This window comes from Vipera berus (genome assembly GCF_964194415.1).
Source record: "Vipera berus genome assembly, chromosome: 1".
NCBI classification, from domain to species: domain Eukaryota; kingdom Metazoa; phylum Chordata; class Lepidosauria; order Squamata; family Viperidae; genus Vipera; species Vipera berus.
In genome coordinates, this window is record NC_138202.1 from 247,841,041 (window position 1) to 247,862,042 (window position 21,002).

A 21,002-nucleotide genomic window follows, 5' to 3' on the forward strand; every position below is an offset into this window, starting at 1 on the left:
AATCGTAAAATAATGAGGTCTTCTCATCAAGCAGTGTATTTATGATTAGCCCTTCTTTTGTCTCTAAGCTACAGTATGCTTCTGTTTTTTTTAAAAAAAATATCCAAAATATACATGGGAAAACAGTATATGAGTGAGTTTCATGGAACTCCTTTTATGAATTGACTAGCTTTTTTAGTATTTGAAGGATACACTGAAAAAAGATTTCTATATTATTTCTGTCAGTTTTAGATTTGTCTTTCTACAAACTTTCTTGAGTTTGTAGCTTGGGACAATTCCTTAGTTAAAATTATTATTGTAATATAGTTCAATCACCAGGTTAACTGGAACAATATAGGTAAATATCTGATAAGAGTTTGAAAAGGTGTTCTTATTAAAAAGAAAAGCTAAGAGCACAACTTGTTGTATCTTTTGGATAAATGGAAATATATTTCATTGGAAGAGAAGTAAAAGCTAACTCAAAAGCAGATTGTGGTAGAAGATAAGCAACATCAAACTCCTGATGATGACTGGGTATGTCAGAATTAATCTTGATAAATGGCTGGCAACCTTTTCAGTGAGTACCACCACAAAATGTTGTTCATGGTATCAAAATATAAACATGTCCAAAGTCTCATGAGATTTCAACCTTAGAAAGTTTTGCTAAAATACTTGTCAACATTTGTAACCAGCTTCGGATCATAACATTATCTCATGCTATAATGTTCAATATTAAATACATAAATAAAGGCCAAATTTCCAGTGTTATGACGTTATAATTGCATTCACCCATACATCTAAATTTGGTTTGTTTGGACTTCCGTGGTCTCTGGTTGTTTCCTTTTTTATATATATATATAAAAGTTTTATTAATTTTTAAGAATTGCAGTCTTTAGTGCTTAGTAAACAACATGTTACCTGGGTTCAAATATTTAACATTATCTTCTTCAATATAAATCTGTTCAATACTACACAATCCAGAATTTTTTCCCCTGATCCTTCTTGTTAGGCATATGGTGTTAGCCTACAATGTTGGGTTGAAAATATATTAACCATGATGTTATGTCTTTAAGATGTTAATTGGCCAATGGGTGTGTAAGTGTTCTCATAGCCATAAGAGGGAGCTAGTAACGTAGCTTCTTTCTCTCTCTGAATTCACTGCTCTCTACTATTACTGTTTTTGCTCTGTTACTGTGGTAAACCTGAACTGTGTATTGACCTCTGGACCGGTAAGAAGACTTTGTATTTTGGATTACTCCTTGGACTGTTGCTATTGTGTATGACCTGGACTGTTTATTTTTGACTGTGCATTTTTGTTTTTACACCACCTCAAAAGTAAACTACTTTTTGCTTTTACAACTAAGTGTACTCTTGTGGTTACTGTGTGACTCTTACTGCTCTTAGTACCCTTCCTTGTCTGTGCAACTCTTTGGTAGCACAAGGAGACCTCTGCACAAAAATACCTTAACACTTCTTCTCCATATTGTTTCCATTTCCCCCTCATTACAATTTTTGGTACTGTTAATGTATACAGAGTTAAATATAAGCATCTTCACCATATTTTACTAATATCATACAAATAACAATAATATAAATTCATAAATCAAGAATGTCAATTCATTAATCAATGTCCTGTTTTTCATGCTCTTGTTAAGGTTTTATTTCCCATCAGTATTTGAAATATCTTTATCAGTTATGATTTTCTCAATATTAATTACATTTATATAGCTAAAACTTTTATTCATATCAATGCTTCTCTTATCTTCATATTTCCCATATCCAAAAATGATATCTTAATTCTAAATCATATCTTTAATTATAAAAGTCTGATTATATCTAAGGGTCATCCGTTCTTTTAATCTTATTCAAACAAGTATTTAAATATATAATGCCCCCTCTAGAAGGTCAAATCTTCTGTTTTTTAAATCTGACTCTCGCTTTCTTTCTTTGCCAAGTAGCTTTCCAAGCCAGGGCAATTAGATCACCCAGGAATTTTCTTTCTGTTTTTGTAAAAACTGCTTGGCACGAGGAAGATAATTTAGGTAGAGTATTTTTGGGTTGGAATTCCGCCCATTTATATTCCTTAAATAACTCCCAGTTCCTTTCTCCCTCCATTTCTCTTTTCATTCCCTGTCTCCCAAGTTGTGACATTTCTCCTAACAGCTCTATAATCCATCTTCTTCCTTGCCATCAGATATATTTTGCAGACATAAGGGGTAAAAGGTCTTTTACGTTTCCATCTCTAAATCCATTTCCTCTGTTTCGTCTTCTGATTTCTGGATTATTTATTCATACTTTGTGGTTGTTATTTGGAAACTTTCTAGTTGTAGATTTAATTTGGAGATTTGCTCATTTATATTGTCTAAATTGTTTTTAGTCTCATTATGATTTCTTTTTATGTCCTCTTTGCATTCAATAATTGTTTGATGAATTAGTGATAGCATAGAATATATTTCTTACTTAAAGGTGTTTGTTTTTTTCTTGAGGCACCATTCCTGGAGATCCTCTTGTATCACCAGTCTCAGTAAAAGTAGATCAAAGTTTCCTCTACTTTTCTGGTCTTTATATGTATAATCCAATAGATTCCAAAGTATAGGTTCAGTCCTGAAAGCATTATTTTATAGTAATTCTTTGTCTGAAGTATCCAAGAATTGTCAATTAGGCAAGGTGGTAATCCACAATGTTCGTAGTGTTCAAAATGTTCAATCTCTCTGAAAACAGTTCAAAAGTTTCTGCCAGCCATGTGTAGTCCAAGGTCAAATTTTCCTTTCTCTCTCACTAGCTCTTGAAGTTAAAAATCCAAGCTAAGTAGGTATTTATAATCCAAGAGGTTCAGAGTGATAAGTATGCCAAAATATTTTCCTTTATTGCCAGCTGTTCTCCAGGAATCACCAAGTAGCCAGGAAACAAATTATAGTGCTATACACAAATCCACCTCTAAATGTCAAAGACCATTTTCCACTCTTAAATCAAAGGATTAATTTCTTATATTTTGCCTCAAGGTTTTTTTTAAAAGAGAAAATCTTATCAATTATCTTAGTTCTCAAATTTATCACAACTGTAGTTTTATGTTATTTCCACTTCAGTATTGTATGTTTCTGTCCCCCATAAAATTAAAATGCTGCTTCTGTTTAAATTTGGAGGTTTTTAGCTTCTTGAGACCCTTTCCCAGGAAATTCAGTTGTAAAATAGTAAAGAAAAGATAAATATTCTCACCTAGTTCCAAACATGCTGTTTATGATGTATTAATTGGTGCTTGTTTCTTCTTCAGTTGTCAGCAGCTAATGGCTGGCCACAGGAATGTAGATGGTCTTTCCCCTGCTGATTTGGAGGGCTTTCCTTGGATTGAACAGAAAGACTGCTGTGTGATCAACAAGGCACCCCTCCTCTTCACTGCCTCTTCAGGGTGATTTTAGGCCCTTTTTTCGGCCCCCAGCAGTGCGAAATCGGGCACGGAAGGCAGTGCTCTGCCTTCCTGTGTCCCGGTCCGATGCAACACAAACCGGAAATCTCTCTGGTTGTTTCCTTGTAGACGTTTCATTACCAAACTAGGTAACACCAAAGAAATTTGGATTAGCATTTAATAGATGAAAAATAGCCTCAAATCTATATTTTCTTATCTCCTTTGGCTTAGATCCATAGAAGGCTTTAGAAGGGTCTGCTTCTAGTCTTGATCAATTATAGTTTGTTGCAATGTAGGAAATGGAGTGTTATCTATGATTATCAGAACACAATCCAGCTTCATGCTGTAGGTTATAAAATGTGCTTGTCTTTTTACAATTGAACTATTTATTCCAATTCCTCAATGGGCCATGCACATACAGTAAAATCTTTAAGTGGTCACTTTGTTCTAACAACATAGGTTTTGCGCTTTCTTTTAATAAGTTTCAACGCAACTCAAGCCTTCCTCTCAACTTATATGTCTCAAAAACCATTTCTGACCTCTAATCCAGTCTTCCTTTGAGAATAAATAAATAAATGGCTATGGTGTATGCTTGTAATTCAACAGTTACCAATACCTGTATCTGGAGACTTATAATTTGAGTGATGCACATCTGTTGATTACCCTATGAATTCTAGAGGAAATGTATGAGACAATTAATTTAGGCAAACAGTTTTGAAGATGTAAAGTCCTGTTAAAGAGCTCGGGGATTACTCAGTCTAGCAACATGCACTTTATTAATGTATATTGTTAAATATAACAAAAGTCTCCTGAAATGGACCCAGCTAAATGTATGCATTTAAAGAATTTAACTGATTTATGGATGGATAATATAGGAAGACTACTATTATAAATGGAATTAATTAATATGTTGTATGTAGGTAACATTTTGGACTGAGATTACTTTTTAATGTAACCAACACCATTTTCAGTGGACAGAATCCAATCATATATTTTCATGATTTTCATGATTCATATATTTTCCAGCAGTTCCTGCCACATATACACTCCATCAGTTTTCAAATGTAGGTTTTGGGGCCATGGAGGGATTGGGGCAGTAGAGATTGGAGACAGTGTCATTGCCTGAAAGGAGATAATATTATAGATTTAATAATCAGGTTATTAATTACAGTTTGTATTAATAATCAGTTTGCTGGTGTATCTTTATACTGATAAGGTTTAAATAAGGTTTTTGATATGCAACAAATATAAGAATGTTTATATAAAAATGTTTCCTGGAGATAATTGTTATTTCTTATATGTAAATCCATTTCTTCCTCACTCTTAACTTGAATCTAAATTTCCACTTTCAAGGATAGACATTATGATTGTTTTAACTTTTCAAGACCTTATGAATATGTAGCTTTCTCAGAACATGCCTTGTTTGATTGGAGAAATCAATTAGATGGGCATTTTGAAGCTGATTTTGTCCTCTAGGGTACCTTCTATTTACACCAGACACTAAAACATGAGCTGGAATTCAGTGTCCTTTGTTAATGCTACATATCTAATTTTATCATGACCATATGATGTATGTAATGTATGTATGTAATGTATGGTAGGATATTCCTAGTAAAATCTTCACAGGACTTAATTCCCTAAACCCTAAGTCCTTCGGGAAAAGGGCGGTATATAAATCGAAATAAATAAATAAACTCTGTAGTGTGAAGACTACTACTACTATATCCCTCTTTTCAGCTCCTCCTCCCTGTTGTTTCCTTTCCCATTTCCTTTCCTTTCACTTGTCTGTTCAGGCAAGTTTGGCCTTGGAGTACAAAATGAAGCAGGGCACAGGCTGATAGAATTTTGTCAAGAGAATACAATGGTCATAGCAAACACTCTTTTCCAACAACCCAAGAGACGGCTCTACACATGGACATCACCAGACGGTCAACACAGAAATCAGATTGACTATATGCTCTGCAGCCAAAGATGGAGAAGCTCTATACAGTCGGTAAAAACAAGACCAGGAGCTGACTGTGGCTCAGACCATGAGCTTCTCCTCGCAAAGTTTAGGCTTAAACTGAAGAAAGTAGGGAAAAGCACTAGGCCACTCAGGTATGAATTAAATCATATCCCTGTTGAATATACAGTAGAGGTGACAAATAGATTTAAGGAATTAGATCTGATAGACAGAGTGCCTGAAGAACTATGGACAGAGGTTCGCGACATTGTACAACAGGTAGCAACCAAAACCATCCCAAAGAAAAAGAAATGCAAGAAAGCAAAATGGCTGTCTGAGGAAGCTTTGCAAATAGCTGAGGAAAGGAGGGAAGCGAAAGGCAAGGGAGAAAAACATAGATATGCCCAATTGAATGCAGAATTCCAGAGAATAGCTAGAAGAGATAAGAATGCCTTCTTAAATGAACAGTGCAAAGAAATAGAAGAAAACAATAGAATAGGGAGGACCAGAGATCTTTTCAAGAAAATTGGAGAGATGAAGGGAACGTTTAATGCAAAATTGGCATGATAAAGGACCAAAATGGCAGGGACCTATCAGAGGCAGAAGAGATTAAGAAGAGGTGGCAAAATTACACAGAAGAACTATACAAGAATGAGCTTAACGTCCCAGATAATCACAATGAGGTGGTCACTGACCTCGAGCCAGACATCCTAGAATGTGAGGTGAAGTGGGCCTTAGAAAAGCTGAGCAACAACAAAGCTAGTGGAGGTGACAATATTCCAGCTGAGTTATTCAAAATCTTAAAAGACAGTGCAGTAAAAGTGCTACACTCAATTTGCCAGCAAATTTGGAAAACTCAACAGTGGCCACAGGATTGGAAAAGATCAGTTTACATTCCAATTCCAAAGAAAGGCAGTGCCAAAGAATGTTCAAACTATCACACCATTGCACTCATTTCTCATGCTAGTAAAGTCATGCTTAAAATCCTACAAGCTAGACTTCAGCAGTATGTGGATCGAGAACTACCAGAAGTACAGGCAGGATTTCGAAGAGGCAGAGGAACTAGAGATCAAATTGCCAACATACGCTGGATCATGGAGAAAGCTAGGGAGTTCCAGAAAAACATCTACTTCTGCTTCATTGACTATGCTAAAGCCTTTGATTGTGTGGATCATAACAAACTGTGGCAAGTTCTTAAAGAGATGGGTGTACCAGACCATCTTATTTGTCTCTTGAGAAACCTATATGCGGGTCAAGAAGCAACAGTGAGAACTGGACACGGAACCACTGATTGGTTCAAAATTGGGAAAGGAGTCCGGCAAGGCTGTATACTGTCGCCCTGCCTATTTAACTTATATGCAGAGCACATCATGAGAAAGGCAGGGCTACATGAATCAAAAGATGGAATTAAGATTGCCGGAAGAAATATCAACAACCTAAGATACGCAGATGATACCACTCTAATGGCAGAAAGTGAAGAAGAACTAAAGAGCCTCTTGTTGCGGGTGAAGAAGGAGAGTGCAAAACTTGGGTTGAAACTTAACATTAAGAAAACCAAGATCATGGCATCTGGCCCTCTTAATTCTTGGCAAATAGATGGGGAAGAAATGGAGGTAGTGACAGATTTTGTTTTCCTGGGCTCCAAGATCACTGCAGATGGGGACTGTAGCCAAGAAATTAAAAGACGCTTGCTCCTGGCGAGGAAAGCCATGGCAAATCTAGACAGCGCACTAAAAAGCAGAGACATCACCCTGTCAACAAAAGTGCGTATAGTCAAGGCTATGGTCTTCCCAGTTGCAATGTATGGCAGTGAAAGTTGGACCATAAGAAAGGCTGAGCGCCAAAGAATTGAGGCCTTTGAACTATGGTGCTGGAGAAGACTCCTGCGAGTCCCTTGGACTGCAAGGAGATCAAACCGGTCAGTCCTAGAGGAGATCAACCCTGACTGCTCTTTAGAAGGCCAGATCCTGAAGCTAAAACTCAAATACTTTGGCCACCTAATGAGAAGGAAGGACTCACTGGAGAAGAGCCTAATGCTGGGAAAGATCGAGGGCAATAGAAGAAGGGGACGACAGAGAATGAGGTGGCTGGATGGAGTCACTGAAGCAGTAGGCGTGAGCTTAAATGGACTCCAGAAGATGGTAGAAGACAGGAAGGCCTGGAGGAATGTTGTCCATAGGGTCGCGATGGGTCGGACACGACTTCGCAGCTAACAACAACAACAACAAAGTACATGTACACACACAGACACAAAAGAAGAAAAATAAAAATACGTTGAGTATCCATATTCTTGGTAACATTTAGACTCACAAAGGAATTGTATTCAGAAAGCCATTGTTATTATATCTAATAAACTGTGATCAGATATGAAGAAACATCCTTTGTTAAAAAGGTTTTTTTTGTTGCATCCCAATTTTCTTAGAACATCATATAAATTAGAAAAAATACAATTTATATGGTGCAGAGTGCCATCTATGGATTACCTTCATGGCTAAACATTGATGACACTGAAATAATTTTTAAAGAAAATGTTTAAAAAGGAGTTTTAGCACAGAATATTAGAAAGAAGAATATGCAAAAAAATGTTCAATATTCATGGAGTTTCAGGAGATTCATCAACTCCCAAGTCATTTTCCATAACTTTTTAAAATCTTTCAAGAGTCTCTGTCATACTTCTTACAAGAGTTTAATATAATATTGATGAGATTCCCTTGTGATTAAATGATATAAATGTGTGCCATTCCTCAACATGGTTAATGGCCTTAACTTGATAAGATATGGATAGTTTACATAGAAATGTAACTCATTTCACTTGTACCTAACTTGTTTGAAACCAACGCGGAACTTGACCAATCATTTTGCAAACTATATTCTGCAGAGACAGAGTTTTCATCAATAATTAAGTATCTAATTTTATAAAATCCAGCTATCATCATATTCTGTATTTTACAGATTTATCTTAATGGGAACACTCAAGGAATGGGGAAATGGGACAAAGATACCATTTTCATAATTTCTGTACTTCTGTATAAATAAGTGCTAAAGATGATTTGAGATAGTAGACAGTTTTCCAAATGCCAAAGAGGAATGGTATCACCCTTGATTAGAAGTGTAATACTAAGGCATTGTTTAACAGTATTCAAATTCCTAATGACATGAATTGTCTTAGTTCAGGGGTGTCAAACTTGCCGTGTCACATGACGTGTCGTGACTTCCCTTTGCCGGAGCTGGGGTGGGCATGGCTTCTGTGTGACACATCTGGACCATGGGCTGGCAGTTTGATACCCCTGTCTTAGTTGAAAGACTTGAAAATGATTTGCTTTGTGATCCTTTTTTATATTATATGGTTTATCCTAGCTTTTTAAATAATTATGTACAGTAATATATAAATGGAGAAAAAATATTCACTGTATATGAAACTACGGTAAGTTGTAAGAAGTGTAACTGGGAATGTGTGAAGCAAAAATAGATTTTTAAAATAATAATTTTAGTTGCAGCTGTTCTGCCAAGGAATGCTAAATAGATATTAGCATGACTTCCAATCTTGCGCAAAACAGAGTTATAATTACATTTCTTTAATTGATGCCAATCTATTGTAATAATTACTCTTAAATATCAAAATTCATCTACACTGATATAAATTCTGCTACTTCATGAAGCTGTTTTTATGGTTGTATATCAGAGTTAATTTATAACCCCGATGCTGCATAAAACATATTTAATTTAAATTGCAATTGAGTGTTTTCTTTAAAATCAATTTGGTTGTTTAAGAAAAATGAACAGATTAATTATAATTACATGGTTTCTGTTTTTACATTAAGACTTGAATATTCTTCTTTTTAATATCTTTTGCTAATACTTCCATAATAACATTCAACAAAATAGGCAATATTAGGTGTCCCTATTATCTGAAAATAATCCATATCCAATCCATTGATGGTAATTACTGTTTGTGCATGTGAATATAGCTGATTAATTATAGAAATATACAAATCCCATTTCCAAACAATTTTAAGTAATTTACATTTCTTTCTGTCAAGCACAAAAAATATCTGAAGACAGCAAAATGAACAGAAATTTGGTGTCTTTTAGCCAGTGCTTTTTTTGTAAGGACGCGGTGGCTCAGTGGGTTAGGACGCTGAGCTTGTCGATCAGAAGGTCGGCAGTTTGGCGGGTCGAATCCCGAGTGCTGCGTAACAGAGTGAGCGCCTGTTACTCGTCCCAGCTTCTGCCAACCTAGCAGTTCGAAAGCACGTAAAAATGCAAGTAGAAAACTAGGGACCACTACGGTGGGAAGGTAACAGCGTTCCGTGCGCCTTTGGCGTCCAGTCATGCCGGCCACATGACCACGGAGACGTCCTTGGACAAGCGCTGGCTCTTCGGCTTTGAAACGGAGATGAGCACCGGCCCCTAGAGTCGGAAACGACTAGCACGCATGTGCGGGGGAACCTTTACCTTTACCTTTACTTTTTTGTAAAAGAAAAAGGTGCCGGAACTCACATATGTCATACAACCTGCCTTGCCTACCCTACAAGGTAGGGTAGAGAAAAAGGTGCCGGAACTCTGTTCTGAGCGTTCTATGACAAAAAAGCCCTGCTTTTAGCATACTGTATTGCATTTAATACTCTTTTAATTGCTCCAGGGTATTTCTTTCAGGAAGAAACTCAAATTGATCAGGAGATATAATTCCTTGCAAACAAATTTAAAGTTGTTATACATAATGCAGTTACCTTTTAAAACTTTGGTATAACAATGCAGATATAGATCTATATAATAATGTCTGCCTAAAGTCTTTATTTGATTTTGGAATGGTCAAAAATCCGGTTTGTTTCCAAGATGCTGGAATACTGTAATAGGTTCTGTTATATCTGTTATACAGTTGGCACAGATATGATTTATTATTTTTAAATAATATTGTACTATTCATGTCCAAAATCATCCTTATCTGGAATTTCATCATTTAGTGAATGTGTTATGGTAATGTCTATTTTAATTGTTTGTTTTTTAGTTAAGATAATATTTTTGCTTGTTGAATTGAGTAAGTTCAAAGTTTCCTAGGAAGTCTATGATCTCACTTTCTCTGAATTAATGGATTCAAAAATAGACCAGTAATATTCTGCATGGGTGTGGCTATGTGTATTGAATACACACACAGACAGTCACGTGTGGGTGTGGGTGTGCTTGCTGGTGAGGACATTTTGAACATTCACCCTGTCCTTGGAAGTTTGGATGGCCTGTAACTTCCTAGCTTGCTGAAAAGCACTTAAGATCTGGATTTTCCCTCAAACACTGGGATAGGGTGAGGTGCACTAGACATTTTAAGGAGGGACTGCATATGGAAATTAACTTTGGCGCCAGGTTTTTAATATTTATGGTTTAATACAGGGGCCCCCAACTCCTGGTCCATAGACCAGTACCGGGCTGTGGCATGCCAGCAACCGGGCTGCACAAACAAGCAAAGCCCCATCCGTGGGATGCAGGCAGCACACAAAACCACAAACGCTCCGGTCCACGGAAAAACCTCTCCACATAACCAGTCCCTGGTTTAATAGATATGTATACTATTCTGTTTTATTATTGATGCTATTTTAATTGTCGATTGGGAGCCACCCAGAATTCAGTATAAAATGGGTGGCTATATAAATGTTTAAGATAAAATAATGAATAGACAATAAAAATAATAAAATACATTGTAGATGCTCAACCAAAATGACCACTGGTGGGAAGATTGGCGTGCCAATATGCAATATAAAAAATATTCTATACTACCTATTAACTATTTTTCTGGGGAAAGCAGCTCACCTCTCCTCTTCTTCCAACACTATTACAACTATTATTCTTAAGATATGAGAAGCACAGAGTTTGGTGGGGCCATATACTTTATCCAACTTGATTCTTCTCCCAAGCCTTGGATTGAATGAATGATAAAGTCCTTTATAATTTGGTGGGGCTGGGATGGTTGTTTTGTCTGGATGTTTGGGATTTCCCAGTGGTGTTATGTTGATGATTTTGACTGCATAGCATCCAGAGTCATTGCACAGCTCAATGGCCTTATTTTGTACATTAAATAAATAAATAAAAAACATGTAGTACATTGCCTATCCCTACTAATGTATAGAAAAATAGTAGTTAAGGTTACTCATCACAAGCAGAGTTACTCCAAGACATTTTGCTCTCTGGTCCCATTCTTTGCACTGAAAATATTTTACTCCTCACAAGACTGAAATAATATCAGCGGTGAAAGCCATAGGCAGTTTAGGACAGTTTCACAAGCTTGGTTTAGGAACCACTGATAATGCACATACAATGGGGCAGAAAGAATGCGCTTGAGGAACAGGGAGAAGCACAACCAAGAGGACATTCAGATAAAAGAAATCTGAGTCAGCACCGAGATGTGATCTGAGAAAGCGTCTCAAACATAAGCCTCTCTAGTTTTCATGAAGGTAAGTGAAAGGGGGGGGGGGAGAGAAGATATTCAGACATTCAAGATTCTGTTATTGTAACCTTATAATAAAGTGGTATTAGCTTACTAGTTCTTGTCTTCTGACAGCAATGCCAGGGAAGAGGATTGGGCTTCTAATGGTAGAAGAGACAGAAGAGGATATTTTGGCTAACAGCTGTTCACAAAAATGACCAGAATGAGACTGAATGGAGAGAAAGTTCGTGTTTATCCTTTGCTTTTTTTACCCATCTTAAGGCTTCAAAGAGAAGAAAAAAACTTGGCAGAATGTATAGAAAGCTCCCTAAAAATCTAATACTTTAATAAAAAAAAAGACCCAAGAAGATATATTTTAATTGTTTGTACTAGCCATTAAGCTGCCAATATAATTTAGACATTAGGGAAAAGATGTAATTACTGCATTGTTAAAAAGGTAAAGAAATAAATAGTTCGTATGATGTGATATTTTTGCATCCTATTAAGTTCCCCTTTAAATACTAAGACATGCCATTGAAAGAAGATATTTCATAACTAGAAAAAGAATTAATTGGGTTTCCTTAAACCATTGTTTTGTTTTTGCTTATTTCTTTGGATTGGCAAGTCCTAGGTTTTATTTGTTTCAGACGGAGGAAGAATCTCTTATTCAGAAAATGAAAGCAAACTTCATACCTGAGCCAAGGCTTACATCGTTTCAAAAATTCCTGATCGAAAATTCTGTTTTATATTTCAGAGCACCAGATGCCTGGCCATTTCAGATACTTCTCCTCTTTTTGCAGCAATGATTGTCAGCTTCCACCAGAGAGCAGAGCGGCTCTATTACCCAAGTCTTTTACACCCTGGAAATGAGTGGAGACAGCGACACAGCCAGATCCTGGCCAAACAACATGGATTGCAGTTCATTTCAAAGGTCAGCGCATATTTAAACTTGCTTCATTACTTCCACCTTTATGCCTGAGATTTTCATTTTTTGAAAATCTGTTTACCAAGGGTCCTTTAGAGACAGAAAAAAATGAAAGTGCTGAGTCCTATTTTCATTTGGAGATATCAAGCTTTTTATCAAATTATAGTGGTGGCGTTTCAGAGTGTTTCATATCTGATGAAAAAGGAAATCCAAAAATAATTTTCTCTTTATTCAGGAGTCTTTCAGCCACCAGGACTGTTTTATTTATTATTTGATATCCATGCACTAGTCAATCATTTCTGAATTCAGACAAGAAAATAGTTTTTTTAATGGTATTAAAAAAGTCCTAAAATGTGTAGTATTGAAATGCTATTTTTATTTGAAGCATAAAATTAGAAGCTTGCTTCTTGCTCTCCTCTATGTATAATATTGGTTTTAACCCTAATAGGTTAGACTGAAGCTGTGCACTTAAGCAAAGCCTCTTGTGTTAGTTAATTAGGGGCCCTGGGCCTCCTGCATATGTGTACATTTATCTTTTAGCTTTCATATTTTGGGCTGCTTCTATCCTTTGAGGCACTTTCCATGTATCTTTGCACTGAAACATTGCTGGTTTCACCATGTGTGCCCCCAATCAGATGCACAGCATTCTTTTAAACAATACTGTTTCGTCTGAATATAACTGGTCAAGAATAGATCATCCTTTTTTTCGTTTATTAATTTAACAGAAACCTTAGACTGTTATCTAACCTGGTAATATTGTATTGGAGGAGAAATAAGCACACACACACACACACACACACACACACACACACACACAAAAACATATATACACACACACAGAGGGACCTAATTTCTGACCATGCAGTCTTTTTTGTTTTCTTTGAATATATAAAAGAAACCAAAACATGCATCGTGTGATAGTCGTTTATCCCTTTTAAAATTATTTTCCCCCTCTTGGATATGCTCAGCAGCCATTGCTTCCTTGAATAAATTAATCCTCACAGCTCTCTTCTCAGGGTTTCTCATTTCTCTACAGTGCATTATGAAGATAAGGAGAAGGAAGCTGAAAATGGCCTTTGTGATGACTCTCCTATAGCACCCTAATATATCTGATGGTCATTTTTCTAACCCTTAATTTATAGAGCTTGCATGCCAGTATCAAGTGTAAATAACATTGGCACATATATTTGCTATCTGCTCTACATCTTATGACTCTGGCAGAGTTCAGTCATGACACAGATGATATTGGCCACAGCTTCTAAGTGCTGTCCTTGATGGATTCTCCTACTTCATCTGCAGCAAAGAGTGAAGTAAAACTTGTGAAAATTGAGTATAAATTCATATGCTCTTGGTAATACATGTTTGGTATGGGTATGGGATATGCAGCTACTACTGGTAATTATAATTGTCAATACTTGATGTTCCTTCTCGGAAGTTTGACTTAGCATTTCTGTGAGGAAAAAAAGTGTATTCTGGCACAATCCATTAAATGATGCATTATAGTAATGATCCAGGACACTAATCATGCATTATATTTGATTAATAATGGTTTCAGTGGTTAGGGTGACTACTCCAGTATTTTATGTTAATAAGATTTTAAAACTTTGTTATACAATAGACTTCCACATGAGGTTCCTTAAGTCCTGTTTTAAGCATGATTTCCAGGTAAAAGGGTAAGTACTGCACTGATATACTGCATGGTTTTGTTTTTTTAAAAAATGGTAGTTGGATTTTTAAACTTTCTTGGTTCATTTAATCCTTATTCTGTTCAGAGCTATCATTGAAACACTACATGCACGATAAAAGAAAAGAGAAAACTAATATATTTCTTACTGTCATAATAAGTCAATGTGCCTTTTCTCTGTTTTGTGTGAGCGATGATAAAACAACAGCCCCTGTGGTATTTAGGGGCTTATGGTCTTTGAGCCACAAGAAGTACAAATGCAGACTTAAAGATTCATCTATGATTAAGCTTAATAGTTTTTCAAACTTCTTGTGGCTTTCAATAAGCCACTCTATGTGCTTTATGATAATGACAGTAGAACATGTATTTGACAAAAGCATTGTGTTAAAGTCAGTACAGCTAATGTGTCTTAAAAAAACAACGACTAAAGGTTGAATTCTCAGTCACTGAAGCTGAGGATGGAGCTAATACGAAAGGAAAGGTTATACCCACCTCTCCTAGCTTATGAGATGGCAGAACTTTGGTATCAGGGGAAGAATCTAACTAGCTCTCCAAGATCAGCAGAGAAGGGAGAAAGTGATGATTCTGAGTTTGCCCACAACCCAGCAAATCACTCAGTAACCCTTTGCCCCAATTTAACAGAGTGCCAACTGTGGTGACCTGAAAGCCTGAAAGAATACCTCCCCTATGTGGGGATAAGAAATTATGAGAGAGACCCCAATAGACCTGCCAGAAGAACTGAGGCTGATTTAGGGTGGTTGACATTTGAGCTGGCAGACAAGATGACTAGAGGCGGTAACATGGCTGACAGCTCCTAGAACCCAATCTTCCTGCATCAGGTAAGATGTTGGCTGATGCCATCAGCTAAAGGTTTAACCTGGAGCTGGACCATAAGGGTCTACCACCAATTGCTCTTCAGGATCATAAGAAATACCAGGGAGGTTTTTCCCCCCTAGTATTCTATCCAAGGACTTCAGAGCCCCAATCTTGGATACTCTTACTGAAATAGCCAAAGGGAATGGGCTTAATCATGCAAAGCCAACTCACTTTCATTTGCATCTTCTGCTTAACTAGATATGAAAACTTAGCAACATATTGCATTGACAGGACAGTGATAATCCTATCTTTTAAAAATTATGGTTTCTGAAATGGAGTAAAGTTGTTTATGTTGTTTATGTTTATGTTTTATTTAATTTATATACCGCCCTTCTCCCTAGGGACTCAGGGCGGTTCACAGGGCATATAAATAAAATACAATACTATACAAAAGTTAAAACAAAGATTAAATCAGTGCCCAATTAAAAAAACAATAATGCAATCTAAAATGACAATTTAAAACACAGCTCCCCCATCAGGCCAGACCGGCCAATTCAAACAAATGGGTCTTCAGACCACGACGGAAAGTTCGGAGGTCCGATGCCGTCCGGAGCTCCACCGGCAGTTGGTTCCACAAAGCCGGGGCACCCACAGAGAAGGCTCTCCCCCTGGGGGCCGCCAGTCGACATTCCCTGACCGGAGGCACCCTGAGGAGGCCCTCTCTGTGGGAACGCACAGGGCGGAGGGGAGTTGAAGCCGGCAGCAGGTGGTCCCCGAGGTGTTGTTTTACTCTTTCCCTAAGCCATTTCTGAAGCAAATTATCAGGCAAGATTGCTAGTCCTTCTGATTATTTTTTTTCATTAAAGGCATGCTCAGTACAATTACAGTGTATTGGATATGCTGTTAGATAGGTATCTGACTCTGCACCATCTGAACAATTCACTGCCATGGTTTCTGGAGTTTTGGATCTGATTTTAACAAGTTGGGATTGGGGTAATGATAATAAGGGCAGTCAAGATTTCCTAGTGACTTTCTTGAGTGTGGTATCTTCATAGATGTAGTCTGTGAACAACATTTTCTGATCCTACTGCACACATTCACACTTTACAACCAACAATAAAATCTACCTTTTTCATGAGGTCTCATCACTAAGAAGGTGGAATGGTAGGCATGAATGGAGCCAGACTTTATTAAAGGATCCATTGTTTATTTAGATAATTCAAACCTTCTATATTACTGTTTTGCTCCCTATTTTAAAATAATAATAAAACACATTTTCAATCTTTCTTTTTTACAGAATGATTTGTGATTCTACTGTAGGTCTCCTGAGAATGGTTCTTTTTCTAATTGAGATTTTAGCATTCTGGTATGGTAGGGTTTGTTTTTTAACTTTTCTAATAGAAATATTACTTTTTCTTTCTTTTTATAATTGTGAATATAGCTGTGCAGATTTTTTTTTTAAAAAAAGGATGTTTGGAACATATGCAAAGCAATCTTCAAATAACTGAAGCAGCTGTATTTTCTCCCATGCTTGCGTGGCTATTCTGTAAACTACTTTCAGCTGCTTCTGTGTAAGTGTACATGCACAGCTGCTTTGCTTTGCTATGAAAAAACAAAGGAGTGGTTAAGACTGCCAATGCATCTGGAGTTAGTTGGGAGCAGCTAAAGAAGTAACTGTGCATCAGGGAAAAAAACATAGGAGCTTCTTATGTGCTCCTACACTTCTAAAGGACTTATTTTGAAGAACGTTGAACCATCCTAATAATAAATGTATCTGCCTAGGAAAGGAATCTTAAAAGGGGAGAAAGATTATCGTCCACCTCTTGAAAATGCTTTGGCATCAATTGACTTTTCCAGTATTGACTTTGACTCTTTACCTTAGATGCTACATAAAATTAATCTTCAGTTTTGCCTGTTTTTAATAATATTTAAACAAGGGACAGATAAGAAGTCTGAATTTTACATCTTTCCTGGCAGAGAAATTGACATGAAGTTAATTGTGAGAATGTATCTATCTTATTTTTATATGTTCAGCAGTAGTGGAGAATTCTGGGCAGAAGGTGGTTCTTAGAGAGGGAATACAAAGCTGAACCATTTTTCTCCTTGCAACAGTTCTAATTAAATTCATTTCTCTGTAGATGCTCTTTGCATTACAGATACAACTCCATTAGCATAAAGGGGAACTTTGGTTAAAATGCAAGTAGTAACTAGAGGGAAATTATTTTTTATCAAGAATATGGAAAGAAGACAGATTCTGCCCCCCCTACCCCAAATAAATTTTAAGACTTCTTAGGCTTCCTTGTTGTTTTTTATACCGTATTTTCCGGCGTATAAGATGACTTTTTAACGCATGAAAATCTTCTCAAAAGTTGGGGGTCGTCTTATACGCCCAGTCGCCTTATACGCCAGAAAATAGTAAATCCTCGGGAGCAGAGACGTTAGTGGAAACGGACAAATCCAGCGCTCGAGAATGGCGAAAGACGGCCTCCTGATAAATAAAGTGACCAGCCCAACCAAGGCTGAGGCTCCAGCTTACCGGCGTCCTAGGGCAGCAGACCCCCCCCCTTTTTTTTGGAAGGGAGTGGGAGTCAAGCGCGTGCCGAGCCGCTGGCACTCGGCGAGCACGAGAGCTCAAGGGAGCGTGGGAAGCCAGGTGGAGGCCGACCTGACATGTTTGCGCGGAGCTGAGCTTCACCTGACCCTGGGAGTTCGACTTCAGGGCGTGGTGCCGTGGCCAGACCTACAGCAACACCTGCCCGGGAAGGCGCAGCTTGGGAATTGCAACAGGCAGACCGCAGCGGAAAGCTGGTGCTGGGGCTTCAGCAACCCGGGGTTGCCCCTCCGCCCTGAAGTAGAAGGCGGCCTTTTGAAAAATAAATATTATAATATGTGCGGGGTTTTTTCCCTTTATTTCTTTTTCCCCTTTCTGTATACTCCAGCGATAACTTATGCAAGTGAAAGGAGGAAAAACCCCGAGTTTGCATTTTCTTGGAAAACTTTAGAAAAGCACAGCAAAATGCAGGGGAGGGTAAACGGGCTTCTCGATCTCAGTGCCACGCAGGGCTCCTTCTGGTTTCTAGTTACTTGGAAACTCAGGGCTTTCTTTGAGGGAATCTCAAACTTGCGGCGCAGGGCTGAGCCCGTTTCTTTCACCACCACCACCCGCCCTCCGCCACCCTGTTCATTAACTAACCTACGGAAAGAACCGCCTTCTTTCAGACCTGGTGCCTTCCTGAAGTGTTGGGCCACAATGCTCGTTGCTCCTGGCCGAAACAGCCAGCGCGTGTGGCTGAAGTAGAAGGGGACGCCAAGGCGAGAGGAGACGAGGTTTAGGCGAGGCAGAGCAAAGCTGATCTCAAGGCCAAAAGCTCTTGATAAACCTTCACCTAATTGAGAAGCAGCCCTGACTTCCTACTTACCCGTATTTTCTGGCGTATAAGACTTTAACCCATGAAAATCATCTCAAAAGTTGGGGGTCGTCTTATACGCCCAGTCGTCTTATATGCCGGAAAATACGGTAATATAAAATAACCCACATTAAAGCCTATTTTAGTTTGGCCCTAAGTATTTCTACTTTGCCAGGTAAGTAACAGTATTTGGCTAACATTGCCTGAAGTCAGAAAGTTAAGCAAATAACAACTGGTTAACACTAGGATAATATTGGGACTATAGGTAAACTGAAATGTTTACAAAAACCTTCATGAAAAGGGCAACAGTAAACTATCATATTTTTGTCAAGAGAATTATATAGAAGTGACCCTGTATTCACCAGTAATCAATCTTGATTCAAAGGAAACTTACCTTTATCAGGGGTTATGCCCAAGATATGATGAAGAAGTCAAGATAGGAGTGGCTACAGTTTTTTTAAAATGTGTGTTGCATATGCCATTCAGCAATTACTTATTTTCCTGTCTGCTAAGTAATTCTTCTTCTGAAGTTAGTGTTATGTACTTAGCTATAGTCAAGTTCCTCTTAAAGAAAATCAAGGGTTTCAAATAAGCTTGGTTTGTAGCCATAAGTATATAGCGGAATATTGATCTTTGGATCTTTTTATCTTTCAATGATTCTGCTTAGATAGACTCATCCGTTGAAATGTAGCCTTTCATAGTTCATATCTGGACTATGGTTTCTTCAGCAACCAAACCTGCCAAATTCTGTTTGGCTTGCTAGCCTTTATTTATTTATTTATTTATTTATTTATTTATTTATTTATTTATTTATTAGATTTATATACCACCCTTCTCCCAAGGGACTCAGGGCGGTGTACAGGGCAATTAAAATATAACATACAAAAGTTAAAAATAGATTAAATTAAATTTAGCCCCAAACAAAATAAATTAAATTATGAAATTTAAAACCCCAATCCCTCAGTCCAGGCCGGCAAGCTCGAATAACCAGGTTTTCAGGTCAGGGTGAAAAGAGCGAAGGTCGGGAGCCATCCGGAGCTCCACAGGCAGCTGATTCCAGAGGGCAGGTGCGCCCACAGAGAATGCTCTCTCCCTGGAGGCCGCCAGCCGGCACTCCCTGACCAACGGCACCCTGAGGAGACCCTCTCTGTGGGAGCGCACGGGGCGATGGGAAGTTGACGCCGGCAGCAGGTGCTCCCATAAATAATCCGGACCCATGCCATTTAGGGCTTTATAGGTTATCACCAGCACCTTGAATCTCACCCGGAGAACAACTGGGAGCCAATGCAGCTCGCGGAGAAGAGGTGTTACATGGGAGTATTGGGAGACCCCCATCACAACTCGCGCGGCCGCATTCTGCACCAGCTGAAGCCTCCGAATGGTCCTCAAGGGCAGCCCCATGTAGAGAGCATTGCAGTAGTCTATTTGAGAGGTCACGAGCACGAGTGACTGTATGTAGGGCATCTCGGTCCAGATAGGGCCGCAACTGGCGCACCAGGTGAACCTGGGCAAAAGCCCCCCTGGCCACAGCTCCTATGTGATCTTCCAAACTCAGCTGTGAGTCACGGAGAACGCCCAAGTTGCGAGCCCTATCTACGGGGGGGTAACACCTCACCCCCCATAGTTAAAGATGGAATAGGCTGGATTGCCCGAGATGCCGGTATGTACAACCACTCGGTCTTGTCAGGATTAAGTCGAAGCCTGTTCCTCCCCATCCAGACTCCAGGCAGCGGGACATCACGTTGAGGGCTTCACTGGGTTGGTTTGGGGTGGAGATGAAAAGCTGGATATCATCAGCATAATAATGATACCCCACCCCAAAACCATGGATGATCTCACCCAGCGGCTTCATATAGATGTTGAACAGGAGGGGCGAGAGTACCGACCCCGAGGAACTCCACAAACGAGAGGCCTCGAGGCCAACCTCTGCCCTCCTGCCAATACCGACTGCGAACGACCCAGGAGGTAGGAGGAGAACCACCCCCTGAGGTGCCGCAGTAAGATACCATGGTCGATGGTATCAAAAGCCGCTGAGAGGTCTAATAGGACTAGGACAGAGGAGAAACCCCTGTCCCGAGCCCGCCAGAGATCATTCACCAGCACGACCAATGCCATCTCCGTGCTGTACCCGGGCCTAAAACCCGATTGGTACAGGTCCAGATAGTCAGCTTCCTCCTGGAACAGAGGGAGCTGATGCGCCACCACGCTCTCAACAACCTTCACAAGGAAGCGAAGGTTGGAGACTGGACGATAGTTGTTCAAAATAGCCGGGTCCAGGGCAGGCTTCTTGAGGAGGGGCCTCACCACTGCCTCCTTCAAGGCGGCAGGGAAGCTACCCTCTCTCAACGAAGCAGTTATCACTGCCTGGAGCCAGCCTCGTGTCCCCTCCCGAGCTGCATACACCAGCCAGGTGGGGCACAGGTCCAATAGA